Source organism: Arachis duranensis, chromosome 3, assembly GCF_000817695.3.
Source record: "Arachis duranensis cultivar V14167 chromosome 3, aradu.V14167.gnm2.J7QH, whole genome shotgun sequence".
In the NCBI taxonomy this organism is placed as follows: Eukaryota; Viridiplantae; Streptophyta; class Magnoliopsida; order Fabales; family Fabaceae; genus Arachis; species Arachis duranensis.
In genome coordinates this window covers 78,295,458-78,301,363 of record NC_029774.3, presented here as the reverse complement: position 1 = coordinate 78,301,363, position 5,906 = coordinate 78,295,458, and positions in this window count along the sequence as shown.

Below are 5,906 nucleotides of genomic sequence, written 5' to 3'. Positions count from 1 at the left end.
TACTTGGCGTTCAACGCCAAGTTACGTCGTCAATTTTCGAATAAAGTATGAACTATTATATATTGCTGGAAAGCTCTGTATGTCTACTTTCCAACGCTTTTAAGAGCGCGCCATTTGGAGTTTTGTAGCTCCAGAAAATCCATTTCGAGTGCAGGGAGGTCAGATTCCAACAGCATCAGCAGTCCTTTTGTCAGCCTTTTTCAGAGTTTTGCTCAAGTCCCTCAATTTCAGCCAGAAATTACCTGAAATCACAGAAAAATATACAAACTCATAGTAAAGTCCAGAAATGTGAATTTAACATAAAAACTAATGAAAACATCCCTAGAAGTAGCTTGAACTTACTAAAAACTACCTAAAAACAATGCCAAAAAGCGTATAAATTATCCGCTCATCAACGCGCTAGCGCATCTTGCGCGCGCATGCCGATCACCCCTGTGCACTCCTGGTACTTCTTCCAGAGAGTTGGGCCACTCTCGCGCATGCACTGAGCCCCCAGCACTCCGCCTCTGCCGCGTGCGTACACTAGGTGCCGACGCGCCAGTCCACTCATGACGCTATGGACGCGCCCGCGCCCATGCCGCGCACGCACCCCTAGTCCTGCAGCAACCTCTGGGCCATTTTCCAGAGAGTTGAGCCAATCCCAGGCCAATCTCATGCCTGAGGCATAACATCATTGCCGCGTGCGCACACCTGCCCCGCGCGCGCCAACATCCCTGCAGCCAACTTCTGGTACTTCTTCCAGAGAGTTGTGCCACCTCTGAGCCAACCTTGTGCCACCAGCACAAGCACATGGGCGCCTACACGCAGTGTGCGCGCACGCGCCACTACCCTATCCCACTTTTCTGCGCGGGCGCGCACCGTGTGCGCACGCGTGAATACCCGACGTGAATATAACAGGGGAACACACTTGCTCCCATCATTCTCCTCTCCCCTTCTCTTCTTGCCCCCTCTACCATCCACTACCATTTTCCCTTCCAAACACCTACCTCCCACCATCATCTCCGGTGACCACCCACCTCCGGTGGTCCCTATATTGCTCCCTCCATTCTCCACCACCCCACTCTACAACTTCCTCTCCCATACCCCTTTTCCATCTCTATCAAGGTACTAAACTATGCCTCCCTCTTGCTCTACTTCTCTCTTTTGCTTCTTAGTTAGTTGATTTTATTATCTTTTAAGTAGTTCTTTTCTTTCTTCTTCTTTTTTTTTTCTATTTCCCCCTCTTTTGAACCCTCACTTCTTTAGGGTGTTTTTGCTTAGTTCTTTATGGGTGTTTTTCTTCTAACTTCTTTTGCATTGATGGATGAGATGTGTTGCATGATTTTCTTATAACCATTGTGCATTGTAGTGATTCATATTGGTTTGTGGAATCTTACATTGCTCCCCCTTCCCCCATTTGCTTACTACAAAAGGGTGCGCGCCAAGTGTTTTAGGAAAAGCATACATGAATTTTTGAGCTCATTGTGACTCATTGCTTATTAACTATGTGCTTTTCCCAATACCTTAGTCGCTCTTTGGTACACCCTCATATTTTACCATCTACCCACTCACCTTTTCATAACTTGCTTTCCACTCTTGGTATTTGTGGGTATACACTTCTCATGCCTTTTACTTGCATGCTTACACTACCCCTATACCACATGCCAGTGATTTGCCTTGCTTATCAAATATTATCTTAGTTACATGTTGCAGCTGTCATGTAATGACGATACCCATACTCTTAGGGCACAATTTCTCACTTGCATGATCCTATTTTGTTACACTTCCTTGGGCCTGCTATCATCTTTATTCTCTACTATTGCAGGATGGTCATCAAAAAGAACAAAGGAAAAGCCCCGAAGAAGCCAACTACCAACAAAGCGCGCAAGAACCAACAGCAAAACCCCTCCTAAAGAAGGTTAAGGGTGCCGTTGATGCTCTAGAGAAGGACAACCCTCCAAAGGACCCCAACAAGTTCCATAACCGCTACTGCCAACTTGTTTACTCAAGGATGATTGAGCGGAATTATCACCTGAAGCCCCTTCTAGTCCTCCTGGCCCACCTCACTCCGATAATGATGCCACACATTGACTGGAGGCAATGGAGGTTCCTCTTGAGGCAACCAAAGGAGGTCAATTTATCTTGGGTGGTGGAGTTCTACTCCAACTACCACTCACCCCTTCTCACTTCAATCTTTGTGCGCCGAAAGCAAGTGCCAGTCACGGGGGAAGCCATCCAAGGAGTACTCAACATTGGACCATTAGCGGATGGATATGATGCCTATCAAGAAGTCTTGGCAGCATTCAATGAACGTGAGTTCGATTGGAGCGCGGTGCTCCGCGTAATAGCTTTACATGAAGCATGTTGGATTTAGATGCACGTTTCCTAACTCAAGAAGCCGCGGCGTGGGCCCAAATCCTAGCTCACTACATGCTACCGAGCACCCATGGGTCATCCATTACCGCCGAGCTTGCCTTATTGGTATGGTGCATCCTAACCGAGAAACCGGTTGACATTCCGCATGCCATTCGCCAATCCATGGGCGCATTCATGTTAAGGGAAACTTACCCTTCCCCGCTATGGTGACCGAATTAGTAGCGGCAGCTGGTGTCCACCGAGAGGCTAAGGATAGGAGGACCTCAATCCCGGTCGAGGGCGATGTTATTCCGACCAAGAGGTGCCTCAAGCCGCCAGAAGTCACCAAGGACCTTGGACCATTTAACCCAACTCGCAACACCACTACTTCATCCGCACCACAAAAATCAGCCACCCAACGCCTTGAAGACCTTCACAAGAAATTGGACCGTTGTGAGAGGCGTAACCAGCGCCGATATGCTCACGTGAAGAAGCTTCTAAGCATTGTCACCCCGCCTATGGAGGAACCGGATATCTCCACATCTACCGCTACTTCAAGCAGACATAGTGATGACAACGGAGATGAAGGACACTCGGGACTCGGCCACCCATTGCGCATCACCTATAGCACGGAGGACCGTGTTAAGTTTTAAGTGTGGGGAGGTCGGCCGACCGATCTCCGTAGGTAACACCCGAATAAATTTTTGAACTCCGTTATAGTTAGGATAGGTTGCATGATTAGGTTTTCTTCGACACCATTTGCATGATAAATTTGCTTGGTTGGAAAAATGAACTTTCTCCTAGGAAACTAATACTTTAGGGCAAAATCAAGATTTTGGGGCAACCTTGACATTGCCAATTTTGAATAGTTTGGTGCTAAACTTGCTTGAAGATTGTACTTTGGAACATGAATTCTGAGCTAAGAACACAAACTAGTAAGCTTTGAGCCTTGTTTTGTGGCTACATCTTATAGTCATTTATTCTCCTTCTTGTGTGCAATTGTTTTCTCTCTATAAGTGTGATCCTTGCTTTGTTTGAGTCTATATGTCCATTATTCCTTGCATTCATGCATTTATATAATTGAGCCCATCATTTCATTTAGCTCACTTACCCAAATAGCCTTACCTTTTATATTCCTTTGTTAGCCATATTTGAGCCTACGTATAACCCACTTGTTCTTATTTTAGCACATTACAAGCCCTAAAGCGAAAAACAATAAATGTCCTTAATTTGGATCTTTTATTAGCTTAGGCAAGTGTGTGTGAGTATCATTCAAGTGTGGGAGTCTTGGGATATTGGGTGAATAAAAGGGTAGTTTTGTATTTTTATTGAAAACATTGGGGGTTGGGTACATGCTCATGTGTTGATCAAATTTATAGACCTTATGCATTGATGCTCTTGTGTATAGAAAAAAAAAGAGAAAAGAAAAAAAAAGAAAAAAAAATAATATGGAAAAGAAAAAAAAAGAAGAAAAAAAAGAGAGAAAAAAAAAGGAAAAAAAAGGGGACAAAATGCCCCAAAGCAAAGTATAGCTCAATAAAAATCAATGCATGAGTGTTGTGAAACGAAAAGGGATGCATGAGTATGTGAAAGAGTGCAAAATGGGTAGTTAGGCTAGCTTTGAAATTGTATAGGATGTCATAAGTTAGGTGGGAAGCTTAAACTTATCAAAGATTTAAATCCCAAGCTCACTTGACCAAATATGCACCCTACCTTGACCCTAGCCCCATTACAACCTAAAGACAAGACCTCATGATATTTGTACAAATGCATGGAATGAATGTTGATTGTTAGAGGGAAAACAAATCTTGGAAAGCATGATTAGGAGAAAATTGAGAGAATCAACCCTAAACACTTGAGCGAATAGAGTGTAAACACTTCCGGTGAGGGTTCGAAGGCTCTAATTCTTGTTCTCGACTCTCACGAGCATTCTTCATGCAAAGTTGCATATATTGCACCTGATGACTAAAAATTGGTAAGTCCCATGTATTGCCCACTAGCTTACCCTACATGCTTGAACGTATCGTAGGAAGGTTGATTTGTTCCTAACCAAGTAGATAGTAGCACTAGTCATAGTTGCATTCATGTAGGTAGGTTGCACCTCATGAGTCCTATACCTTTATGATCCTTTGGTTTCTTTTACATTTCTCCAAGCATGAGGACATGCTAGAATCTAAGTGTGGGGAGGTTGATAAACCCCAATTTTAGGGTTTATCTTGTATCGATTTCAGGGGTTTTATCGACGATTCCATATGCTTTTCATATGAAAATACACGGTTTTGTGTTTCTCCCTTAGTTTTTGCCTTAGGGATGAAAGCATGCCTATTTTGCACTAAACTAGATACATTTCTATTCTCCTATTTGATGCCATTCGATGTCGTGACCTTTGTGCTAAGTGATTTCAGGATATAGGGCATAGATGACCCAGAGGAGAAAAGGAAAGTGGGTGCAAAAGAGGGGAGCATGAGAAATTGAGGCTTGGGAACTTCAGCAGGGGCGCGTGCGTGTACTTGGCGCACCCGCGTGGATTGCGCAGCCAGAAGCCAAAGTCAGAAGCCAAGCCACAAGCCGGCACGTGTAGCGGCTGAGCCGTGACCTCCATGGACGCGCACGCGTACGTCACGCGTCTGCTCGAATTGCGAGATGGCCCAGTGGCGCGCGCGCGTACTTTGCGTGAGCGTGCCGATGCTCGAATATGATTTTTTTAAGGGGTCACGTGACCTGGGCATGGAGACAGTTGGAGATCCCATTTTGGGGAAGTGCCTTGGCGGGAAAAGCTTAAAAGACCAGGGGTTAAAGGGTTAAGGGACTTTTAGCTCACTTTTACATGTTTCTAGATTTTTTCTCCTTGTGGTAGTTACACTCTTGGGTAGAGAGAGAGAGATCTCAAGCTCTCATTAGGGTTCATCTTCTTCAATTTCTGTATTCTCAATCACTCTTTGGTGAGATCAATTTGCAATTCTCAATTTACTTTGTTCCTGGTGGACGAAATTGTGATTCTTAATTAATGGCTCCTTGGCATGTGCCAAGGAGAACTAATTTAACTAACTGATTACTTGCACAATTCCGTTCAACTGACCAGCAAGTGTACTGGGTCGTCCAAGTAATACCTTACGTGAGTAAGGGTCGAATCCACAGAGATTATTGGTTTGAAGCAATCAATATTTATTTTATTAATCTTAGTCAGGATGTCAATAGGATTATTTGGATTAAAAGTGAAATCACTGGATTTGATTATAAAAATAAAAGAGGGAACAATGTTACTTTGATTTGCAATACTGGGGAATATGTTGGAGTTTTGGAGATGCTTTGTCCTCTGACTTCAACTCTTCCTTGAAATCCTCTTCTCACACGCAGGTTCCTTCCATGGCAAGCTCTATGTAGGGTGTCACCGTTGTCAGTGGCTACTTCCCATCCTCGCAGTGAAAACTATGCACGCACTCTGTCACAGTACGGCTAATCACCGGTTGGTTCCCGCTCCTACTGAAATAGAATCACTCTTTTGCGTCTGTCACTAACGCCCAGCAAGTTAAAGTTTGAAGCACGTCACAGTCATTCAATCCCGGAATCCT